A 27,448-nucleotide genomic window follows, 5' to 3' on the forward strand; every position below is an offset into this window, starting at 1 on the left:
GATTCAGCATCTCCCTTAATACAGTGTGACATCTAGGCTGTAATGCATTAGATGGCGTCAAATGTATAAATAAGCATCTAAATAAAGTAAAATAAAATATTTTGCAAATAAAAATACAATATAAACATAACAAAGTTTTCAGATCACTATGGAATAAAGGGCACAGACATTTTCGATGTCTTCACTATGGAAGTGGACTGCCAGCAACAACCAGTGCTCTGAGGTTCTGAGGTCACTGTACGGTCATGGTGCACCCAGAAGTCCCATTCTACAGTAAACACACTGGAGAGGGAGCGCACAATTGCTGAAAGACGCGGCCGTGAGGACCAGAAAGCAGATGGGGAGGAAGAGGAGGGCCGGCAAAAAAGTGAACAGTAGAATTTAAGGGGGGGGGGGGTGTTTGTTGTTTTTTTACATCTATAATGCTCTGGGATTTGGAGACTGCAGTGCATAATAAAGGACCTTCATTTCATGGAGAACAACTTCCCGGCAAATCAAATTTCCTTGGAAAATTAGTGCAAGTTGGCAAATTCGAATTCAAATCAACTCATCTCTAGCATTGCTCATGAGAGGCTTTATTTTGTTACATTTTTTCTATCCCTACTTACTAGAGTTAAGATTAGGGCTAGGGTTATGATTTAGACAAGGGTTAGGACTAGTGGCTTAGCAGCATTACTGCAAAGCTTACGGATATCGTTAGGGTCTGGTCTGTTGTCGCAAAATAGTTACATAAAAAAGCCTTCAAAATATAGTTAAAAAAAGTAAAAACTATATATATAACAATTTAATATTTTTAGATTTTTTTCAATTTTATGTTGAATTTCAGCAAAAAGTAGAAAGAAATAGAGGGTGAAAATGGAAAACTGCAATTACATCCGTATTTTTAGAAAATTCAAGTGTTTGAAGGATAAATGGTTCAGCCGGTGAAAGGAATGCCGATGGTCCACGGGTTTGAGGGTGCTAAATACTTGCCATGATTTGAGTGCTGGCAACCCGACCCTATGCTGCTCCTAACAGACCCATCCATGATGTGCCACATATAACACTTGTTTAATTTTATGTTGTAGAGAGGTTGGATCCCAAATGAAACTGATGTCACTGCAGTCCTTCAAGCTTCTTCTCTGATTGGCAAAGGAGATGGAACTCAATGCAAAAATGTGCAACACACTGCTTCTGCAAGAAGAGACAACAGTGTCTATGAAAAAAACACACAAAAACAGCTCAGCTAGATGCCCAAGGAAGCATATAGTAATGGTATCATTTATTGGAAGCTTCTTGTTTCCCTAAAGTTGCATTTATTAGTGACGAGCAAGTGTGTTCAGCACCACTTTATACTTGATCGAGTATTGGGATGCTCTAGACCTCTCTCTTGCTCTCTCTCTTGTGCTCGCTTTCCCGCTCTATCACTCTTTTGCTATATATCTCCCTCACACTCTCTTTCGCTCTCATTCTCTTGCTCACTCACCCTCTCACTCTTGCGCTCTCTCACTCTCTCGCTGTTGCTGTCTCGCTCTCGCTATCTCCCTCTCTCGTTCTCTCTTTTGCTCTCTCGCTCTCTGGCTCTTGCTCTCCCTCATGCTCTCTCTCGCTCTCTCTCTAACTCTTGCTCATTCATTCTCTTGCTCTTTTGTTCTCACTATATCCCTCTCTTGCTCTCTTTTGCTCTCTCACTCTCTGGTTCTTGCTCTCTTCCTCTCTTTCACAATCTCTCTCTTGCTCTCGCTTTCTCACTTTCTGTCTCGCTCTCTGTCTCACTCTCTCCCTGTCTTCCTCTCTCGTTCTCTCACTCTCGATATGTCTCTCTCTTGCTCTTTCTTTCGCACGCTCATGCTCTCTTGCTTTCTCACTCTCGATATGTCTCTCTCTTTTTTCACTCTTTGATTCTCTCTCTCTCTTTTGCTCTCTCTCTTTCTATCACTCTCTTTTCTCAATATGTCTCTCTCTCGCTCTTTCTTTTGCTCTCTCACTCTTTTCTCGATATGTTTCTTTCTCGCTCTTTCTTTCACTCTCTCATGCTCTTGCTCTCTCGCTCTTGCTCTCTCTCTCACTCTTTCGCTCTCGCTATATCCCTCTATTCTCTTTTGCTCTCTGGCTCTTGCTCTCTTGATCTCTCTCATGCTCTCTCTTTCTCTTGCTTTCTCTCTCTCACTTTCTCGTTCTCACTCTCGATATGTCTCTATTGCTATTTCTTTCTCTCTCACTCTCACTCTGTCGATCTCTCGCTTTCTCACTCTCGATATGTCTCTATTGCTCTTTCTTTCTTACTCTCTCTTGATCTCTCTCACTCTCTGCTCTTGATATGTCTCTCTCGCTCTTTGTTTTGCTCTCTTTATTTGTGTATTTTGATGTGTATTTATGTATTATATTTGTCAGATGATACTTTTCCCAGTTGCTGCTCACTCGATGCTCATTGTTCTCTCATTTCCACAAGTACATTCTTATAAACTAGTCTCAGACTACCCCCCAGTGTTCATGTGAACATATAATACTTTCCATAGAAGCTATAGAAGTCCGACAACCGTGACTTAAGAAGAGTTTGTCGTTTTTGATGTAATATATGTATATCTACTATGTAGGAGGATGTTTAGATTGTACTCTACACCTGTCTATACTGCCAGATATAGGAAATCTTTGTGCTGAGCTGGTGTGTTACTTATTATGAAGACAAGGTGATTTTTCATTGAAATTCATACATACTTTATAAAATCTGTGACCGCTCTATTTTCTGCTTTAATTAGATGAAGCATTTACAAAGATTGATCTTGCATAAAAATACATATTGTATAGCGTTTGACCTGTTAACCTCCAATATCACAACCCCAGCTCTTATCGCCTGTCACTGAGACATATCTCTTTAATATTGCTACAGATAATTTATGGCGGTGTCTATAAAATGCTTGCATACATAAAATCATAGTGAAAATCTATCCGTATGACAACCCCTGCGATATATTACAGCTACGGTCCTATGCATAGGCTGTGTATACCTTCCAGATAAATAATAGCTTAATACCCCATGTTAATAAAAATTGACTCTTATTTGTGCGAGATAAAAATAAAACCACAAATATTAACAAATTTGGTTTTAATACTAAAAAGATGGTCAAATAGTTATTGGATATTTAAAAAGAAAACTCACATGCACCAAATTCTCTTCCCATTGTTATTGTTATGGAAAAAAACAAACAACAGAAAAGAGCAAGACTGTAGAATCAGACTACACACAGTTTATTTGTAGTCTGTAGCCATAGAGACACAGAGACATAGGATATTTTTTTATTTAACCACATTTTTTTTATACATTGGTGTAAAGCTTTTATAGAAAGAAACATAAAATCATATTGTCTTGGTATGTCTTTTAGAAAGGATATTACTAGTAGGGTTCATTGAGGGTTCATTGAGATTATCCCCCCTAATTTTTCAAAAAGTTTAGTAGAGATGAGTGAACCTGAACCGTAAAGGTGGGGGTTCATACTGAACACTGGGTGTCCGGGGTTCAAAACTGAACGCGGTCTTATAAAAAAAGTCCGTGTCTGAGTTCAGGAGCTCTTTGTATGCTAACTACTGGATCTAGCATTGGGGCGCTCAGGTATGCTCAGTGCTCGGCACAGTGAGAGCCACGTGCAGTCTCTGAATGGCTCCCACTGGGGATAAAAACAGTGATTCCGGATGCTGTGTGTCCAAAAGAAAACCATGCCCTCCCTTCCACCGGGAAAGCTCGGGTTATGGCTGAATGTATGTGGGCGGAGAGCCGAACCGCTCAATCATTGACTTCCATTATACTCGTCACTTAAGTCGAGCCCGTTACTTCAGGTCTCCATTGACTTATATGTGGTTTGGGGTTTGGGAAAGAGTTTGGGTCAAGTCTGGGTCCCGAAATGAATTTTTAACTAAAGTCCAACCGAACCCGACAAACCAGAACATACACTAAAGTTGAGCAGTGATTAGTTGCTATGTGCAACTAGCCCAATATGTTTACTATACCATTTTAATAAATGTGACTAAAGTTGCAGAGACATAAACTGAAAATTATTAGTCCCCCCAAAGAATGCGGTGAGCTCAACATAGGGGCATCTGAAAATTCGTCCAAATTTAATTTAAAAAACTAAGGTGATCCTTTTCTGGCATCCATGTGACGTCCATGTGTGATCACTTTTCATACATCTACAATAAAAAATGTACATGATCAAATACAGCTGTCCAGGTTTATAATAGAAATATATACCTATAAATTGGATGCCACACAGATATAGACCTGAATGGGTGAATCTCAACCGAAACTCGGAAGAGAATAGTGCATCCTGCGATTCGTTTCTCATGGACAGTCAGACCTAGATAAAAATTATTCATCTGGATAGCCCTATTGAATAACATGGGTCAGTGTCCTGTTCGTATGCTATCTGATGAAAAAAATCAGATAGCACATGTCTGATATATCATTTGCATGAGCCCATAGCTGCAGGTGATTTAGAGCTATGGTAGTAGTTTCTTCTAATCCTGTGGCTAAAATTCCCCATGCACATTAGATAACTGTTACCAAACAGCTGTAAGGCCAACGTGTATCTCCCCTGACTCCTTCATGAGAACATTTAGGTTGACATCATCGGTAAGGAAAATTTTAGGACCCTACATACACATTTGACAGTCTGCCAAACTAAGTGATATGGCTTTCTTCAGCCATATTTTAGTGTAATTTTTTGGGGATTTAACTCTGTTATATATTTTGCATTGTAAACCAAGAAATCAAGTTATTTTGTGAATGATTGAGGTACAAAATAGAATCAGTCAAGATCGTTGTGTTAAGGTACCGTCACACTAAGGGTGGCATTACATGCTACGATATCAGTACCGATATCGCTAGCATGTGACCCACCCCCATCTTTTGTGCAAAACGGGCATATCGCTGCCCGTCGCGCACAAAATCGCGCACCCGCGTCACACATACTTACCTGCATAGCGACGTCACTGTGACCGGCGTACCGCCTCCTTTCTAAGGGGGCGGTCCACTCGGCGTCACAGCGACGTCACTGAGCGGCCGCCCAATGAAAGCGGAGGGGTGGAGATGAGCGGGATGAACATGCTGCCCACCTCCTTCCTTCCACATTATGGCCGGCAGCAGGTAGGAGATGTTCCTCGTTCCTACGGGGGTCACACACAGCGATGTGCACTGCCGCAGGAATGAGGAACAACAACAGGAAAGCGATAATATCGATAATTGGGAGCGGACCCCCATGTCCACGAGGAGCGATTTTGGACGTTTTTGCAACGATCCAAAGTCGCTCCTTGGAATCACACACTACGAGATCGCTATAGCGACCGGATGTGCGTCACTAATTCTGTGACCCCAACGAGATCGCTGTAGGAAAATCGTAGCGTGTAAAGCCCGCTTAAGCGACGCTCCAGTGATCCCACCAGCGATCTGACCTGGCAGGGATCGCTGGAGCGTCGCTACATGGTCGCTGGTGAGCTGTCAAACAGGCAGATCTCCACAGCGATCAAAGATCAGTCACCAGCCACCAGCGACCCATGTAACAACGCTGTGCTTCGTAACCATAGTACACATCGTTTACAATAATGCTTTGCTTATTGTTACCCGATGTGTACCTTGGCTCCGTGTGCAGGACTGGTGACCAAGGTAAATATCGGGTAACCAAGCAAAGCTCTTTGCTTGGTTACCCGATGTGTACCTTGGTTACCAGCGTCCACAGAAGCCGGCTCAATGTTCCCTGCACATTCAGATCGTTGCTCTCTTGCTGTCAAACACAGCAATGTGTGCTTCACAGCGGGAGAGCAACAACAAAAAATGGTCCAGGACATTCAGCAATGACCGGCGACCTCACAGCAGGGGCCAGGTCGTTGCTGGATGTCACACACAGCGACATCGCTAAAACCGTGACTCAGCAGCGATGTCGCTAGCGATGTCGCTTAGTGAGACGTGGCCTTTAGTTTCATTTTTGGGAGCATAAAATATCATGCTTATCTCTAGATACAAAAGTATCCCAGTTGGTACATCAATAATAAAGTTCTTTAAGGCCATGTGCACACATTGAGTATTTGGTGAGTGTTTACCTTAGTATCTGTAAGGCCATGTGCATACATTGCATGCAATATGCTAATGACCCTTGGCTCAGGCTCTGCTGCGAGCATGAGCCAAGTGTCATGCGACTGTGGTCTGTCCTTGAGATCAGATCACAGCTCCGGAGGAAAGGGTGGGATTAATCTCTCCCTCTCCTTTATTGTTAGCCTGTGCGTATATCGCACTGCACTTGGATATTATCCAAGTGCAGTCTGATGTATCTCCCGCACCCATAGACTTGTATGGGTGCAAGTTACGCGGCTCTCGCAGATGATCGCAGCATGCTGCGGTTTTTTTCCTCAGTCCGTTTTGGGCTGAGGAAAATCTCGAAGATCTGAGCTGCAGCATTATCCTAAATAGGGCCGAGTTCAATGCGAGATTTTCTCACACTGCACTCGTGTGAGTCATACACAAGTGTGATCTGCCCTAAGCCAAAACCAGGAGTTGGGAAAAAATACAGAAGTGGTGCCCATGTTTCTATTATACTTTAACTCTGATTGTTCCACTCCTGGTTTTGGCTACAAATACTGAGGTAAATAAACTCACCAAATACTCAACGTGTGCACATGACCTAAAACCTATCTACTGATTTAATTAATTATGAGACCAAACATGTCTACTGGAGCGGAATTCACAGTAAGGCCGGAGCCACACAGGGACTACTGCGATCCTCGCATGACACTCGGCTCACGCTGGCAGCACAGCGTGTCACAGAGTGTCATGCGAGTGTCATTGCGACTGAGGTCCGATCGTGCGATCAGACCACAGCTGCGGAGGGTGGGCCGGCACTAAGGAAGGGAGGGCCAGCGTTGAAGAGGGGAGGTCCGGCACTGCAGAGGAGAGGGAGGGATTTATCTCCCTCTCTCCTCCGTTGCCGGCTATTGCCATTCTCGCATTGCACTCGCATTACACCGGTATAATGTGAGTGCAGTGTGATGTTTCTCTCGCCCCATAGACTTGAATGGGTGCGAGAGAAAGAGGATCGCATTCCACCCGCAGCATGCTATGACTATTTTCTCGGTCCAATTAGGGCTGAGAAAATAATTGCTCATACGTACTGGCACATAGAGTACTATTGGTCCAAGTGGAATGCATTGTTTTATCGCTTTCTACTCGCTCCGATTTTCATGCTGTGTGTCTTAGACCTGCAGCACCACCATAGGCAAAGTCAAGCATTACACAGATCTTATTAAAGGAAAAATGGCCTATTTTTGTTAGGCACTGATCCTCTTCCAAATGAGAAATATTCTCCTTGCAGGAATTCTTGCAAAGCTCAATAAAGTGGTGTCTAAAAGACTGAACTCCACCTATGCTTGCCAATTATTACTACTATTATTATTGATATTTATTTCTAGAGTACCATTGATTCCATGGTGCTGTACATGAAATGGGGTTACATACAAAATCCATATACAAGTTACAGAGATGAGGACCCTGCCCTTGCGGGCTTACATTCTATAGCATCTTGGTTTTCTAGACTAGACAATTCCTTCATTTATGGCAGTTCTTAATTTTTACACTCGTTTTTGAACAATTTTTACATTTAAAATAAAAAAAATATTTTTTTTATCTTTTTTAAATTTTTGTTACTTTTTTGTAAATGCTGTTGCTAGTCATAGATCCTTGAGAAGCTGTTGTTTGTGCTGTGCGGCTCTTTATAGGGCTTGGCTTTACACTTCACAACACAATCACACCTGTAGGTTAGGCCAGAAGAATGGCTTAGCAGGTAAGAAGGGTGTAGTCCTTTTTTTCCATACAATATAAAAGGAGGAAGATCACGTATGTGTTATGATATGGACTAACAGCTCGGTCTAAACTTGTCAAGTGCAGTCACTTTGTCTCAAAACAAAAAAAAAAGCTTCTTTAATCCGGCTTTATTTTAAGAGATTAATATTTTTCTCACTGAGTAAATTAACACTTCTTTCCATGGAATTAACAGAAATACCCATAGTAATGTTGATAATGGCACTACCCAACATGCCTTGTGTTGAAAAATTACTTAAGCATACTATTTTATATAATACATCACTAATAAAAATCAGTTACCAAAAAATAATCATTTATATGTGAAAGACTTTTTTTACATTCCAATATATCCCACAACATTCTCAGATATGATTAGCCGACATGTGCTTCTAATAGCCAGGGATGGATTGGGGATTCGCCGGTGGCTGTCAACCAGTTAAATCCCACTGTCAATCTCTGACTGTGGGATTTAACAGGCGCCGGTGTGGAGCGCGTCATTCCCTGCTCCCACCGGCAGCCCCGTGATGTGATCACAGGGCGTTGATGACAGCTGATGTCACTTGTGTCTATCATGACGAACTTCCTGTGAAGGTCAGCTGTGAGCCGGTGTTCACAGGAAGTCATCTTTTCTGCTGTACACAGAAGTGCTGATGCACTGCTGTGTACAGCACAAACAATCAGATGATCGCAGCTTCAAGTCCCATAAGGGGATTAGTAAATACAATAAAAAATTTTAAAAATTTTTTTAAAAAAAACATGAAAAGTTCTAAAACTTTTCCCCATTGAAAAATAAAATAAAATAAATCTTTATTTTTATATAGCGCTAACATATTTCGCAGCGCTTCACATACATCAGGAACGCTGTCCCCATTGTGGCTCACAATCTAAATCCCTATCTGTATGTCTTTGGAGTGTGGGAGGAAACCGGAGTACCTGGAGGAAACCCACGCAAACACAAGGAGAACATACAAACTCCTTGCAGATGTTGTCCTTGGAGTGTGGGAGGAAACCGGAGTACCCGGAGGAAACCCACGCAAACACAAGGAGAACATACAAACTCCTTGCAGATGTTGTCCTTGGTGGGATTCGAACCCAGGACCCCAGTGCTGCAAGACTGCACTGCTAACCACTGAGCCACTGTGCTGCCCTGAAAATAAAACAATTAAAAAAAACTATCCATATTTGGTATGGCTGCATTAAGAAATGTCCATTATATCAAAATATAAAATAAATTAATATGATTGGTAAATAGTGTAACAATAAAATATTAAAATGACAGTTACGTTTTTTGGCCTCCACTTCATTGCAATAAAATACAATAAGAGGTAATCAAAACATTACATCTACTCAAAAATAGTATCAGGTAAAACGCTCTGGGTGCAAAATATAAACCATTGCTTTGCCTCAGATCTCGAAAAAAATGGCGGCAAAAACAAAACTTTTGTTACAAACTTCTGATTTTTTTTTCACAACTTAACTTGAAAGAATACTATATTATGTTCAGTATCTACGTACTCATACTGTCCTAGAGAATCATATTGCCAAGTCAGTTTTACCATATAGTAAATATGGCAAATTAAAGAAAAATCATGAAATTGCACTTTTTTTTACAATTTCTTTTGCATTTGGAATTTTTTTCCCATTTTCCAGTGCACTATATAGTAAATTAATGGTTCCATTCAAAAGTACAACTCGTTTCGCAAAAATAAGCCCTCATATGGCTATATTGATGGAAAAATAAAAAAATGTATGCCTCTTTGAAGAAGGGGAGGAAAAAACGAAAGTGGAAAATCGCCCGGGTGTGAAGGGGTTATATGGAAAGCAATGTGGGGCCCATTATACTATATGGAAGACAAAGTGGGGGCATTTAACTACTGTATATGGAATGCAATGTGGAGCACATCATACTATATAAAAGGAAATGTGGGACTCATTATACTTTATGTAAGGTAATGTGGGCGCATTATAGTATATAGAAGGAAATGTGGGGCCCATTATACTAAGGAAGGCAATGTGGGGGCATTATGCTATATAGAAGGGAATTTGGGACCCATTATACTACAGTATATGGAAGACAATGTGGGGGTTATGGGGGGTTATACTATGGAAGTTAATGTGGGACCCATTATATTATATGGAAGGCAATGTTTGGCGCATTATACTATGTGAAAGGCAATGCCGGGTGCATTAAACTATGTGGAATGCAATGTGGAGCCCATTATACTACATAAAAGGCAATGTGAGGCCCATTATACTATCTGAAAGGAAATGTGGGATATTAGTTACTTAGTGCTATATAGAAGACAATGTGGGGTGCATATAGTAAATGGAAAAAATGTGGGGAGGAGCATTATACTATCTGAAAGGAAATGTGGGATATTAGTTACTTAGTGCTATATAGAAGACAATGTGGGGTGCATATAGTAAATGGAAAAAATGTGGGGAGGAGCATTATACTATGTGGAAATCAATATGGTATCCATTATACTACATAAAAGGTAATGTTGAGCCCATTGTACTATATTGAAGGTAATATGGAATGCAGTATACAATATGGAAAGCAATGTAAAGGCTTTATACTATATGGAAGAGCATTATAAGATTTAAGTGGCTATGTGAGGGCCAATATAATATTTGAAAGGCTATGTTGAGGCCATTATGCTGTTTGGAGGGCTGTGAGGGGCCATTGTACTGTTTGGAGGGCTAATGGGAGCCAACATAAAGTGTGGGGAGTTTTTTTGAAGCCACCATACTGTGTGGAGGTTTGTGTTAGGGCCATTATAGTGTATAGAGGACCATTATACTGTAGTGAGGGTTGTGTGGAATTCACAGTTGTGGTATCATACTGTGTTGGGGTCACCATACTTTTCTGAGGGTGGAGAACCGTAGGGCCATCATAATGTGCATGTGGATGGACTCGAATAATTGACAGTGGAGATATCATCATACCTTATCAGGTCAATGAAAGGGTAATCTAGGGGCTTCAAAACGAGGAAAACTACTTTGTAAGGGCTGCTAAGTCATGACCCTGCCAAGAATTGTTTATTTTTTTTGTGGGACAATTAGAACTTCTGCGATGGAGCCCCATGGTTTCTATGTATGCCTCTGAAGAGCTGGAAGAATGGATGGATGACTGGATGGATGGATGGATGGATGGATGGATGGATGGATGGATGGATGGATGGCTGTATGGATGGATGGATGGATGGAAAGATATATAGGTACAGTTGAAACTAGAAGGTTACATACACTATCTAAAAAGACACATCTGCATGGTTTTATCCCTATCTAGCATGAAATAAAAATAAACCTTTCCCGTTTCAGGTTAATTATGATTACCAAAATTATTTTTATTTGCCAAATGCCAGAATAATGAGAGAGAGAATGTTTTATGGCATTTTTATTACTTTCTGCAAAGTTAAAAGTTTACATATACTAAGAGTGTTACGGGGGGGACCAGCAGATTAGGACCAGGGGTATATATCCCAATCGCCAGTCGGGGCACACCATGCTCCAGATGGTAATGGAACTGCTGGCACCCTGTGGGTTAGACGGAGACTATAGAGCTGGATGGCTCTGAGATAACTCAAGGAACCGGTCACGTGTGTAGGGACACGTCAGACCGGACGACAACCCAGTTAGCGTTTCGGTGGAGCGGACGCTACTCCGACCACGTGTGTAACAACACTTCAGGCCGGATGGTAACCAGTTAGCGTTGACCGAGAAGACCGCTGCGACAGCGCCCTGTCGGCCACGTGTGTAAGACACGTCAGGCCGAGCGGTCCTCCGATTAGCGTTTCTGGCCACCACTCGACTGGCCACGTGTGTAAAGGACACGTCAGACCAGGTAGTAACACCAGTAGCATTTGACTGGGAAGCCGAGGAGGATAATAGGGTTCACACACCCAATCCAGGAACACCCTGTTAACTTCACAGGGGATCTGGGGTGCGCTGTCCATGCGCGTAGAGGGCACAACCGGACAGGTGGCACAGCAGGTACACTGTCCGTGTGCGTAGAGGGCACTCTCGGACAGGTGATGCAACAGGTATTCTGTCCGTGTGCGTAGGAGGCACAACTGAACAGATGACGCAGCAGCCGCAGCCCAGTTAACGCCACAGGACTGCTCTAGCACAACAGGAACGGTAGCAAGGAAGCACGGCACCTGACCCTCATGTGCTGAGCCACGAATCTTGGCGTGACAGGCACCGTTCGCCTAGCCCTACCTACCGCTTCCAACAAGGCTTATGCCACCAAGAACTCTAAATGAAGAGTGCGCAACTCCATGTTGTCTCCAGCCCCTTTTATAACCTGGGTCCACCCCAAACCCAGGGTAGAACCACCAAGATCCAATAGCAGAGTGCCATGTCATCAGTGACATCACATGCGACCTATCCGGAACCGCCACGTCATTGATGACCTCTTGGCAGCCACGCCCCAAACACTTCACCAGTCATCGTCTGACGACCAACGGTGAGGTGCCAGATCATAGGGGCGGGCCTCTGCGAGCCAGTCCGGAGTTGCCACGCCATCAGGACACCTGACACCCTCTGCCCTATCAGGGCCTGCCACCTCACGGACATGCTCAGTGAGGTCCTTACCGGACCTAGCCTCTGATGCACTAAGTGCCTGAGCATGCTCAGTAGCCAGAGCAACAGGCTCAGAAAGCAGACTATCAGTTTGAGCATGCTCAGTAGGCACATCCCAGAACTTAGAGACAGCACGAAGTCCAAGTACCTGTGCAAAGAGGCTGTTAGGGTTAATTGTGGGAGCATGCTCAGTAGCCTGAACTGAGGACTTAGTCTCAGACATAACACAATCAGGCTGAGCATGCTCACTAAGCAAAACACCGGGCTTAGACTCTGGCTGTTGTAAATCGGTGCACGCATGCGCACTAGCCGCCTCTCCACACTTAGACGTGGTGGAAGGAGCAGTCAACTGGATGACCCGAGGCACGGCCAAGAATGGCAGCCGGCGTCTGGGCACAACAGGAACCACAGCAGGCTGCTTGCGGCTATGGCGGCACCGGTTCGTAACAGTACCCCCCCTCTAGCGGCCCTCCCACTCGAATGGTCTATAGTCGCCACAGATACCACTGAGCGACGGGCGGAAGATGGAGACATGCAGTGGGAGCTACAAGACTCGCTCCACCGCGTAATCACCCCAGACGACCAGTCGATATGTGGGGAATGCCGCTTCAACCAAGGAATACCCAGCAGAATATCATCTGCACCCTTAGGGAGAACCAGAAATGAAATGGTCTCCCTATGCCCAGATGACATGGCAAGGGTAATGGGCACTGTCCGCTGGTGAATTACCTTGGGCAACAAGGAACCATCCACCACACGGACTCTCACTGGCCTTGGCATTTGCACCAGCGGGATGGCATGCCGCCGGGCAAAAGAGGAGGAAATGAAACGATCCCCAGCACCTGTGTCCACACTTGCCCTTGTGGACCATGCTGACCCCTTAAAGGAAATGGACGCGGGAAACGTCACCCTAATGGATGACGCAGAGTCCAGTCTACCTCCAGCTATGGTCACCAATCGCGGTCGCTTACCCTGACGCTTTGGGCAACGGTTGGCATAATGACCATACTGCCTACAAGCGAAACAGGAAATGCCCTTGCGACTCGAAGACCTAGCAACACCAACCCTAGCGATGTCCATAGGGACAGAGATGTCCTCTAAGGGAGGTGCAGTAGGAGAGACCACTACAGTGGCTGAACGACCCTCTGACCTGCGCTCCAGCTGACGTTCGGAGGTCCACAGGTCAATGCGGGTAGCCAGAGTCATGAGGCCCTCAAGGGTAGCTGGTACCTCACGCGACGCTAATGCGTCCTTCACGTGTGAGGATAATCCCCTCCAGAACAGTGGAATGAGAGTCCTCTCTGACCACCCCAGGTCTGCAGCAAGTGTCCTGAAACTCACAGCATATTGACTTGAGGAGGTACGCCCCTGCTCCAAAGTCAGTAGCTGTAGGGCCGAGTCGTGAGTGACCTGAGGCCCCAGGAACACTTGTCGCAAGGACTCCAAAAACTCCTTAGAGTCCTGTACTATGGGGTCATTCCTCTCCCACAATGGTGTAGCCCACTCCAGTGCTCTATCAGAGAGCAAAGAGATGATAAACCCCACCTTTGACCTCTCTGTAGGAAACCGTGCAGCCAACAGCTCTAGATGGACTGAGCACTGGTTCACGAATCCCCTACATGCCTTGCTGTTCCCCGTAAACTTGTTGGGCAGCGAGAGGTGAGGGAGGGTTGGAGTAGGCTTGGTGACTGACACCATTGCAGCCGCTTGAGCCACCACATCATCCATATCAGCAACAAGAGCAGACTTCTCCAGAGACCTCACTCTGGCATCAAGCTGCAGCATGAACTGACGTAGCTGCTCCATCTCCGCCATGCCAGCCAGACCTTGGCGCAGTCTTACTTTTACGGGGGGACCAGCAGATTAGGACCAGGGGTATATATCCCAATCGCCAGTCGGGGCCCACCATGCTCCAGACGGTAATGGAGCTGATGACACCCTGTGGGTTAGATGGAGACTATAGAGCTGGATGGCTCTGAGATATCTCAAGGAACCGGTCACATGTGTAGGGACACGTCAGACCGGACGACAACCCAGTTAGCGTTTCGGTGGAGTGGACGCTACTCCGACCACGTGTGTAACAACACGTCAGGCCGGATGGTAACCAGTTAGCGTTGACCGAGAAGACCGCTGTGACAGCGCCCTGTCGGCCACGTGTGTAAGACACGTCAGGCCGAGCGGTCTTCCGATTAGCGTTTCTGGCCACCACTCGACTGGCCATGTGTGTAAAGGACACGTCAGACCAGGTAGTAACACCAGTAGCATTTGACTGGGAAGCCGAGGAGGATAATAGGGTTCACACACCCAATCCAGGAACTCCCTGTTAACTTCACAGGGGTTCTGGGGTGCGCTGTCCGTGCACGTAGAGGGCACAACCGGACAGGTGGCACAGCAGGTACACTGTCCGTGTGCGTAGAGGGCACTCTCGGACAGGTGATGCAACAGGTATTCTGTCCGTGTGCATAGGAGGCACAACTGAACAGATGACGCAGCAGCCGCAGCCCAGTTAACGCCACTGGACTGCTCTAGCACAACAGGAACGGTAGCAAGGAAGCACGACGCCTGACCCTCATGTGCTGAGCCACGAATCTTGGCGTGACAGGCACCGTTCGCCTAGCCCTACCTACCGCTTCCAACAAGGCTTATGCCACCAAGAACTCTAAATGAAGAGTGCGCACCTCCATGTTGTCTCCAGCCCCTTTTATAACCTGGGTCCACCCCAAACCCAGGGTAGAACCACCAAGGTCCAATAGCAGAGTGCCATCTCATCAGTGACATCACATGCGACCTATCCGGAACCGCCACGTGATTGATGACCTCATGGCAGCCACGCCTCAAACACTTCACCAGTCATCGTCTGACGACCAATGGTGAGGTGCCAGATCATAGGGGCGGGCCTCTGCGAGCCAGTCCGGAGTTGCCACGTCATCAAGACACCTGACAGCCTCTGCCCTATCAGGGCCTGCCACCTCACGGACATGCTCAGTGAGGTCCTTACCGGACCTAGCCTCTGTTGCACTAAGTGCCTGAGCATGCTCAGTAGCCAGAGCAACAGGCTCAGAAAGCAGACTATCAGTTTGAGCATGTTCAGTAGGCACATCCCAGAACTTAGAGACAGCACGAAGTCCAAGTACCTGTGCAAAGAGGCTGTTAGGGTTAATTGTGGGAGCATGCTCAGTAGCCTGAACTGAGGACTTAGTCTCAGACATAACACAATCAGGCTGAGCATGCTCACTAGGCAAAACACCGGGCTTAGACTCTGGCTGGGGTAAATCGGCGCACGCATGCGCACTAGCCGCCTCTCCACACTTAGACGTGGTGGAAGGAGCAGTCAACTGGATGACCCGAGGCACGGCCAAGAATGGCAGCCGGCGTCTGGGCACAACAGGAACCGCAGCAGGCTGCTTGCGGCTATGGCGGCACCGGTTCGTAACAAAGAGTACTATGCCTTTAAAGATATGGGACAGCCCATATGATGATATTATCTCTTTGGAAGCTTCTGATAAGTGTATTGGCAACATCTGAGTTAATTAGAGACATACTTGTGGATGTATTTTAATGCACACCTGAAACATACTGCTTCTTTGTGCAGCATCATTGGAAAGTCAAAAAAAATCAGCCAAGATCTCAGGAAGAGAACAGCGGACTTGCACAAGTTTGGTTCGTCTTTGGGTGCAATTTCCAGATACCTGAATGTGCCTCATTCATCTGTACAAACAATTATATGCAAGCATAAACATGATAAAATGTCCAGCCATCATATTGCTCTGGAAGGAGATGGGTTCTGTATACTAGAAATGAATGTGGTTTGGTTAGGCATGTGCATATCAACCCAAGAGCAAAAGACCTAGTGAAGATGCTGTTGGAAGCTGGTATGATTTCGTCATTATCCACAGTGAAATGAGTACTGTTTCAACATGGGCTGAAAGGCCACTCTGCCAGGAAGAAGTCATTACTGCAAAAGAAACAAAAAAAAAAACAGATTAATATTTGCAAATGCACACAAATGCACAAGACCAAAATTTTTGAAGATATGTCATGTGATCTGACAAAACTAAAATTAACCTGTTTGGCCATAATTACCATTGTTACATTTGGAGGAAAGAAGGAGAAGCTTTGAAGCTTAAGAACACCATCCTAACTGTGAAACACGAGGGTGGCAACATCATATTGTGGGTTTATTTTACTGCAGGAAGGACTAGTGCACTTCACAAAATAAATGGCATCACGAGGAAAGGAGAATGTGGCAATACTGAAGCAACATCTCAAGACATCAGCCAGGAACTTAAAGCTTGGGACTTCCAAACGGACACTGTCTCCAAGCATACTGCTAAACTGGTTACAAAGTGGCTTAAGGATAAAAGGATAACCAAGTCAATGTTTTGGAGTGGCCATCACAAAACCCTGATCTTAATTCTATTGACAATTTATGGGCAAAACTGAAAAAGCCAGTATGAGCAAGATGACATACAAACATGGCTCAATTACACCAGTTCTGTCAGGAGAAATTGGCCCAAATTCCTACAAACGTTTGTGAGAAGCTTGTGGAAGGATATCCAAAATGTTTGACCCAAGTCATACAGTTTAAATGCAATGGTACCAAATACTAATGAAATGTATGTAAACTTTTGACTTTGCAGAAAGTAATAAAAATGCCTTAAAACATTCTCTCTCTCTCATTATTCTGACATTTGGTAAATATAAATAATTTTGGTTCCTAATTGACCTAAAACGGGAAAGGTTTACTCTGATTTCATGTCAAATAGTGAGAAAAACATGCATATGTAGGTAGATAGATAGATAGATAGATAGATACTCACATATACATAATCTATAGCAGCCCTAAATGATCTATGGCTATTGTATAAGCGCTGTCGACTACCTTAATCATTTTTCCTTAGGCTTAGGTTAACTTTAGAAATCCCCTCTGAGTTGGAAATGTGTCACTACTTGTTGCCGGAATGATCAGGCCCTTTGAAGCCGAGATCCGATTACGTATTTGGCATCTCCTTGTATACTCTTGATTGCAGTTTATTTTCAGTTTCACATCACATTTCTCCGGCCTTCCCACGCCACTGCCTGAAAACAATTTGAACATATAAACTCATGTCAGACTTTGGATTAATATCGGGCTACAGGAAAATAAGAATGCGCCATTCTAACGAGTTGGCAGGTGGTCTGTGATTATGATGAATTTCATTCTCCGGTTGACACATTTTCAAATGTTAATGTTCTCTGGAGGAATAAACTGTGGTCTAATGATTGAAATAATGGATTAGGAGGTGAGAATTCAGCTTATTATAGTTTCAGACCTTGGCACTCGCTGGATGTAGGTGCGAGGTTACGCTCTCTCCAGATAGATATAATTATGATCACATAATGAAGAGAGGTTGGAAGATACGGGATTATGAAGAGGGTTTGAATCAGAAGGAATAGAAACTCCTTCATCAATGCGAAACAATGGTTAATCAAATGCTTCATATAGCGGCAGTCACAAATTACTTCGAGACCGCGATTCTTTGTGAAATATAATATCAGGTTTATCATGAATGCTTAACTTAAGCGAACTACGACTTGAACTCTGCGCTCCTCCCTGAAGCTATTTTCCTAAAGACATAAAGAGGATGAACGAGAGGAACTGGTCGAGTCAAAGCAACATGTCATACAAGTTAAACAGAACAAAAAAAAAAGCACAAGGAGATTTGCTCTTATAAACCACAAGGTACCAATAAGGATTTTCTTTTTTTTTTTTTTTCTTTCAGTTGAGAGAAGACGGATAAATTCCAATGACGTGGCCGGGAGGAAATGTCCATTTACCGTCCGACTCGTATGAAAGTGATTAGCTTTTTAATTCAACATATAACAAATGTTTGGCCAAATATGTCCGACGGTTGACGTTTTTATTCAGATAGGACAGAAGGAACCGGCTAGAAAATAAATTGTGGGTGTATAATGCGGATATGGCCAGGTTTTTTTTATTTGATTACATTTATCAGATTAAATATTTATTTACATAAAAATTTTATAAACCTTGAATTTTTTTTACACTTCTTTATCTAAACCAAAACATTTAGCAAAAAATCAACTCTAACAAAATTAACCCTTTTGTAACTATCTACCGTAAATACATGTTATGGTGTATGGAGTGGGCACGGGACCTGAGTCTAGACTATACACTGCGTGCAGACTTATTAGGCAAGTTGTATTTTAGCAGATTTTTTTTTTATTATTGATCAACAACTATGTTCTCAATCCACCCAAAACACTCATAAATATCAAAGCTTAATATTTTTGGAAGTTGGAAAGGGTTTTTGTTAGATATGGCTATCTTAGCAGGATATCTGTTTGTGCAGGTAACTATTACAGTGCAGAATTATAAGGCAACTTAATAAAAAACAAATATATTCCTATCTCACTTGTTTATTTTCACCAGGTAAGCCAATATAACTGCACAAAATTTAGAAATAAACATTTCTGACATGCAAAAAAAAACCCCTAAAAAATTAGTGACCAATATAGCCACTTTTCTTTATGATGACACTCAACAGCCTACCATCCTTATATTCTGTCCGTTGCTTGATGTGTTTACGATCATCATTGCGTGCAGCAGGCACCACAGCCTCCCAAACACTGTTCCAAGAGGTGTACTGTTTTCCCTCCCTGTAGATCTCACATTTTATGAGGGACCACAGGTTCTCTATGGGGTTCAGATCAGGTGAACAAGGGGGCCATGTCATTATTTTTTCATCTTTTAGACCTATACTGGCCAGCCATGCTGTGGAGTAGTTGGATGCATGTGATGGACCATTGTCCTGCATGAAAATCATGGGTTTTTTTTAACGATACTGACTTCTTCCTGTATCACTGCTTGAAGAAGCTGTCTTCAAGAAACTGGCAGTAGGTCTGGGAGTTGAGCTTCACTCCATCCTCAACCCGAAAAGGTCCCACAAGTTCATCTTTGATGATACCAGCCCATACTAATACCCCATCCCCACCTTGCTGGCGTCTGAGTCTGAGCTCTCTGCCCTTAACTGAAAACCTTTGAAAAATCAGTCTTAAGATATTTCTTGGCGCAGTCTTGACGTTTTATCTCATGTATCTTGTTCAAAGGTGTTCGTTTTTCAGCCTTCCTTACCTTGGCCATGTCCTTGAGTATGGCATACCTTGTGCTTTTTGATACTCCAGTAACGTTGCAGCTCTGAAATGTGGCCAAACTGGTGGTAAATGGCATCTTGGCAGCTTCACGCTTGATTTTCCTTAATTCATGGGCAGTTATTTTGCGCCTTTTTTGCCCAACGCGCTTCCTGCGACCCTGTGGGCTATTTGCCATGAAACACTTGATTATTTGGTGATCACGCTTCAAAAGTTTGCTGATTTCAAGACTGTTACATCTCTCTGCAAGACATCTCAAAATTTTGGAGTTTTCAGAGCCCGTCAAATCTCTCTTCTGACCCATTTTGTCAAAGGAAAGGAAGTTGCCTAATAAGTATGAACCCCTTATATAGGGTGTTGATGTCATTACACCACACCCCTCTTCATTACAGAGATGCACATCACCTGATTTACTTAATTGGTAGTTGACTCTTAAGCTTATACAGCTTGGGGTAGGACAACATGTATAAAAATTATCATGTGATCAAAATACTCATTTGCCTAATAAGTCTGCACACAGTGTACATATGGCCGGAGTTCCACTTACAATGCAAGACTCGCGTGAGTGATACGTATAACCCGGTGTGGCCGCAGACTCTTCTGACAGGAGCGGATTGGCTCCATGTATTTCTATACAGCTGAGATGCTCCTATCCGGAGAGTGTCAGGTTATACCGGTTGATGCGATGCAAGACTTGCGCGAGTCATACGCAAGTGGAATTGCATCCTATATATGTTATAAATCCAGTAGCTCTGATCGCTGCTGTTTAATCTCTTAAGCCCTTAATGACTTGGTGTTTTTAGTTTCTGCTCTTTGAATTTTGCGTCTCCTTGTTTGAAGAGCCATAACTTTTTGCCATTTTTTAAAACTCATAACTTTTTATTTTTCTATCGATAGTAAGGTAAGGGCTTGTATGTTTTTTGTGCCATGAGTTGATGATTTTATTGATAACATTCAGAGGTACATATGATATTTTGATCGCTGTATCTCTATTTTGGGGAGTGGAAGTGCCACAATTAAAAAATGGCAATTTTAGTATTCTGATTTTTTTTTCTGTGGTTTCAATACTTTTTTATTTTAATAGACTAGACTTTTTTTTAAGGACAAGACGAAACTGAGTATACTGATTTTTGAAAATGTTTTAATTTTTTTGTTTTGAAGGGGCAAAAAGAGGGCAACTTATATTTTTAAAAAACAATTAAAGCCTTATTTTTTATTTTATTATTTATTGTTTAGTCACTTCAAATGCTTTGAACCTGCAGTCTTTCGATCTCATACTATATACTGCAAGATCACGGTATTTCAGTATATAGTGAGGTCACAGTTATTCTATCTATGTACTGTAGCTAAAGCTGAGTTCACATGTCCAGTAATCATCTGTTAGAACGGATTCTGCAGAGATCCAGTGGAAAAAAAGGTTTGCAAACAGAACTTTTTTTTCTTTTGTGAAATAACTGATTTCTGCTGGATCCGTTTTTAAACATGGGAGTCCATGGAGAACGGATCCGTGAATCGATTGCTATTTGGCCGTCCGTTATTCTTGCATTTGTAATTAATCCGTTTTTTTTCTTACAGGATCCATTTTAAATGGAAGATACATAGCAATTCGTTAACGGATCCATTCTCCATAGACTGAAATGTTAAAAAAAATGGATTCAGCTGAAATCAGTTATTTAACAACAAACAAAAAAGTTGTGTTTGCAGAACTTTTTGGCCACTGGATCTCTATAGAATCACTTCTAACGGATGACTTCTCAACATGTGAACATTTCTAAAAAAAAAATATTATTACACATTGGGATACAAAAAGAGAGATATTGCCAAAATGTTGTAAGTATGAACTGAAAATTTTGCTTAAAAAAAAATATTTAGTTCATTTTCTCATGATACAAAGGGAGAACTTGTACACAATGCTTGCACCGAGGTCTTTTGCTCACATCAGGGTTGTCAACCATCCTTAAATTCCAGGACAGTCCATAAAAATTAAGCGCTTCTTTTGCCCTGCTCATAAAACATTTTTAAGGCATCTGCAATGTTTTTAAAAATTAAGAAATTTCTAAAGATTATTTTGAAAGTAATGTTCATTTTTAACGATTACAATGAATGTAGCTGATATCTTCATATTAGAAGGGCTGTAGACAGTTATCACTTATAATCTTAATAGTTTATTATGTTTTGCCAATGTTAAATATATTGTCTGTTATTTTTTTATAAGCTGTCTAAAAAGAAATAAGAAGTCAAGTTGGCAACCAAAGTGATAGAATTTTCATGGCGTATGCACTGAACGTCAGCACAAAATCACTATTCAAACCAAGTACAAGCGCTTGGTGCATCATGGAGAGGTCAAACATTTAAGTGCACCTTTCCAATTTCTTGTTTTCCATCTGTCTCCTCCCTCTACTCTTCTTCGATTGACAGCTCTGGCTTTATAGAGTCAAAGGAGAGAAGAGACAAATAAGAGAACAAGTAGGTGGGAAGGTGTACTTAATAGGAACCAACCATGAAGTTTTTGCCCTAAAAAACTAAAGGCAGTGGCGTAATAGCGCTAAGAGGCTGATTAAAATGATACATTTTAGCTGAGTCTTGATTGTAGAGTAATCTTTGTCCAAACAGCTAAAAGGACGTCATTGGTACAGTGGCTTGAGCATCGGGGTGGGACTTTGTGGTTTGGGTCTTCTGTAATGATTCCTACCCTGTCTGGCCTGCCCCCTCTGTTTAAATTTCTCCCATTTGCCAATGCGAACAGTGCTATGTCCAGTGTGTGCGCAGTATTATTTTCAAGTTTTTGTCCAAGTTTTCAGCAAAACGGTGCTGGAATCAATCTATCACGTCATAGATCACGGTACCCGCATGTGCTGATTCCAGCATCCTTTTATTGAAAACTTGGAGAAAATTTTGAAAATAAGTCCCTCCCAAGATGTTCAGGCCACTGCACAAATGACGTAATTTTCAGATGTTTGAACAAAGATTACTCTGCAATCAAGACTCAGCCATACCTTTAGTTTATATGGAAAAACCTGTTGGTTGGTTTCCTTTAAATATTTGGCCACACCAAGCCAAACTGACCACACCAAGCCAAACCAAGTTGATTGGTTTACGTTAAATATTTGGCCACACATTTGGTGCACCAAATATTTGGTGCACCAAGCACGTGTACTTGTTGAATATAGTCATTGTGTGCTCACAGACTCAATTTAATGGTAATTTGTTGCTCGATTCATGCTATCCAAACCATTGCATCATCAGTGAGAGCCTGGCTGCATGATTGTCTTCACGGGTATTTTTCTCTTAAACACTGTGGCATTGCAGAGAAGGAACAGATTTAAATGCAGCGCACCACTCTAGTTGACAAACCGGTCTCTCCCATCTGTGTACCGATCAGTCACCTGAAACAAAGTGACAAGTGAGCTCGTACTGATCATATATCGGAATTAACAGCCAACACAGGCTCGGTAGACCAGGGACAAGCCCAGCCCCTGAAACAGATGTCACTGATGATGCTTTAATTCAGGGTGGGCACAGAGGCCGAGGCAGTGATCTCTTCTGTAAATATCCCAGTACTCACACAAAGCGTCATCAAAAAGGAAGTAGGTAAAAATAAATAAATAAGTAAAGCAGAGAGAGTACAGCGGTAACTATATGGAATTTTTAATGTAGGTGTATTAGAAAATAAATTCAATTATTACATTAAATAGATAGACATTTAGGATTAAAATAAATATTAGTTTCGGAATGCCCCTTTAATTGTCTTACAGATCTGTATAACATGGATCCATAGTACCGGAGGCATTAATCAAAGGATATGTCTGGTTTATACCCTCACTATCACAATCACAATGCCATGTTTATGAGACGTCAGAGCCCAGTGAGGGTTTTACAGTGAATATGATATTATCCATGTCATAACTGAGCTTGTAAATGAAATTGGATAGTGGAGCGCTGGTCTACAAAACACGCACTCAACTTTACCTGATCGTGAAATCACATGAAGCTGCGCTGCCTCCATATACAGTATTGAAATGCAAACAGACGGAAATATCCATAAGAGCTAGTAAAGAGCAATCAAATCACTATACATAACAAGTGCAAAATGTACTAAGAATTAGCACAGGGAATCCTGTATAGAAAGCCATGAGTCATTTTGCAATCCACTGCAGTATACAGAAAAAAACAGGAGAACAATATTGGATTTGATGCAAAAGTATTAAAGGGTTTATTAAGTCGTGAGCAAAAAAGTTATACACATGATTCAAAACAAGTTAATACAACGACATTGGCACATAAATCTAAAAACAAGCCATATATAGTCAATGAGTGATAATTAGTATATAGTAGAAGTGCACAGCAGCACAAATAGTTGTCTACGAAACACAATTTTTTCTACATACTGGTTGGTAAAGGTGTCTAAGTACAAAGTATCACCAAAAGTTAAAGTTCCAGCAGTGCATGATAAAAATAGCAACAAAAAGAGGATAATATCCTCCAAAAATTAGCTGTATCCTGGTAGAGCATTAGTTTTTGGCCTGGGCGATGTACACACTGCAGCCCAATTTGCTGTGAGTAATGCCAGCAGTGCATGACCGGAAGATCTAGAGTCCCCCCTGAAAGGGTAACGTGCGTTTCATGTCTTGTAAGTATCACGCTTCATCAGACCAGAGAAAAGGGTTTCTTTTGTTGTTGTATTAACTTGTTTTGAATCATGTGTATAACTTTTTTGCTCACGACTTCATAAACCCTTTCATACTTTTGCATCAAATCCACTATTGTACTCCTGTTTTTTCAGTATTGAAATGCAGCAGATTTCACTTGCAGCCATTCTACTCACAGTTTTACAGGAGATCACAAAATATCTATTGTTTGTTGTATTACATATTGTATGTGCCTGAATGACTGTAAAGAATAAATGATCCCAAACACACCCAGAAAGGATCCAATGTGTAGGTTGGTGTATATATATAAAAGAAGATAACATAATGATAACAGCGTACAAGATCAGATTATTCACCTACGTCCAACCCAAACCCTGGCCATTAGATGCCCAGTGTATGTACATAATGGGGTACAAGAAAGAGGGGGAGGAAGAAAGGGATTTCAGAGGATTTAAGTATTCCTAATCCCTTGGTGAAGAGAAAATGCTATCTAGATTCTCGAACATTGTCTCACAGATGGGAGCTGCACCAACTGTGTCAGATAATCATGGCATTTAGTGCAGTCCATTTATCATAAATGTCTTAAAAGCAATCAGCCCTTCAGGTACTGCTGAATTCAGTGCCCAGCAGCCTCTGATATCCTCTATGATTCCCATATGAGTGAAGGGTTTTTTTTTAGACATTTATGACTTATCTACAGGACCACCATCCCACCAGATGAGTTGGCTACTGTTAGGGCCAGATGGATGGGCAGACCCAGGAGGTGGATCCACTGGGCCGAACTCCCCGATGAGGGAAAGGAGTCCGGTAGCCGGAGCACTTTAGGTAGCAGGACAGTCCGTGCACTAGAGCACAATGGAGAAGTCCCTGGGACCACGGGGTCACTGATGGTGGTCCGGGTGACGGAGCTCAGGTTCGGAAGCTGGGATGATGTCAGGCGGGGTCCGGAACCGTTGGAGCGAGATGACGGGTCACCGCAGGGAACAGAGATGGTACGGACTGTCAGGATGGCAGATAGGCAGCGTTCGGGGTTCGAGATACAGCAGGACCGGATGGCAATGCAGGATCGGCTCTAGAAGAGAGAGAGGTAAGTATCTCACAGGAACACAAGGAGACCTGACTCCTAGCTTGGGAAACACGAAGAACAGGCCCCGCCCTCTTGGACATTAAACCCCTTTATACCCTGTACCTTAGTGCATCATTTCCTGTTAGTGGACACTGGCCCTTTAAGAAAGGGTCAGTGACCGCGCGCGCGCCCTAATGCGCATGCGCGTGGCCCGGGTGCCAGAAGCCAGGGCAGGAAGCTGAGAGGAGGAAGCAGCAGAGCCGGGCAGGGGCTGGGAAGCCGACGGGCGCCGGGAGCGGGGACCAGGAGGCCTGGGAAGCGCGGGCAATGGAGGCTGGAGAGCGGGGAGCATGGCAGGTGAGCCGGGGAGCGGAGCAGAGGACCCGGGGAGCGTGACAGCTACTACAACTACATTACTGCTAGGTGGACGAAGAACGAGTTGGTCATATATATGTGAGGATGTCATAATTCTATTAAATTGTTACAAAAGCATTCGAGATGTAACAGTAATTGCCACTAAATAGAATAAATATCTAAAGTATTAAAAAAGAAGAGATCTACAAGACTTCCAAAAAAGTTGACAAATTTCCTGGGGCCCACTGGAACTTCAAGGGAACTGGTGTATTACAAGGATGTTCTCTCATTTGAGTGCACCCTGGTTTCCAATCACAAATTCATGAAGTGTGAATCTGTCTGTGGCGTGACAGGGGTATTGAGAGGGGAGGCCAAAAAATAGGCAAACATTGTCACCACCAGGCCACTTTCCAATTCTCTCAGTATCTTTCTAGGTTGGTCAGACATAAAGTTGGATTATTTAAAATACAATAAAGAAAGCCAACATCATGCATGTCAACCAGTTCATTATTTTTCGTGGGGTTGCTGGACTTTAACCCCTTCACCCCCGGTCGATTTTTCTTTTTTGTTTTTTGCTCTCTTTCCGAGAGCCGTAACCTTTTTTATTTTTCCATCAATCTTGCCATATGAGGGCTTGTTTTTTGTGGGACGAGTTGTACTTTTGAAAGAATCCATGAGTTTTACCATATAGTGTACTGTAAAACACCAAATTCCAAGTGCTAAAATATTGCAAAAAAAGTGCAATTGCACGATTGTTTTGGCGTTTTTTATTCACTGTGTTCACTATATAGTAAAACTGATGTGTTAGTGTGATACCTCAGGTCGGTATGAGTTCATAGATACCAAATATATATAGGTTTACTGTTATCTAAGGGTTGATGCACTTTTTGCGTCATTTTCCAAGAGCGTTCTCATTTTTCGGGATATAAGGCTCAAGGACAGCTTTTTTTTTGCGTCTTGGGCTGACATTTTTAATAGTACCATATTTCCACAGATTTGATTGCCTGTTATTGCATTTTGCTCAAAATTTGCGGTGACCAAAAAACTTAATTTTTGGAATTTTTTTTCTGCTACGCCGTTTACTGATCAGGTTAATTGCATTTATATTTTGATAGATTGGTCATTTCTGAATGCGTAAATATCAAATATGTGTATAGTTTTTAATACTTTAACTCTTTAATTTTCAATGGGGCAAATATGGGGTGATTTAAACTTTTATTTTTTTGGTTTACTTTTATTTTACTAGTCCCCCTAGGGGTCTATAAGGATCAGCAGTCTGATCGCTGATTCATTTCTCCTGATCCTAGCTGCATAGCAAAAATGCAGCATTCCTGTAAGCGCCAGCAACCTGTCGGCTGTAACAGGAATTACGTCATGATAGCGACAGGAGATATCACATGACTCTGTGCAGCCCTGGCAACCATTGGCTCCCAGTGATTGCGTCACGGGGTCTCTGATGATGGTTGGGAAAGTCGCATTCCCTGCGCGGCCATTTACATTGCGCTGTCACATTTTGACAGTGCGATCTAAGGGGTAAACAGGAGGGGGTGGATCGCATATCCACCTGAGCCTCCGAGGCACAAATGTCTGCTGTACAAATCAGCAGACATGTGCAGGACTCACCGCCGGCTCACCCCAGCAGCCGGCGAGGATTATACCGACACGACCGATGATTTACCCAGTACGTCCAATGTCAGTAAGAGGTTAACATTGGTGAGGGTCGCATAGAAGGAATTGGCAATTATCAGATAGATTGAGTACAAGAGAATTGAAAATGTGCAGATAGGAAAGAACAACCTAATTGTTATCCGAACAATC

Source organism: Anomaloglossus baeobatrachus, chromosome 3, assembly GCF_048569485.1.
Source record: "Anomaloglossus baeobatrachus isolate aAnoBae1 chromosome 3, aAnoBae1.hap1, whole genome shotgun sequence".
Lineage (NCBI taxonomy): Eukaryota > Metazoa > Chordata > Amphibia > Anura > Aromobatidae > Anomaloglossus > Anomaloglossus baeobatrachus.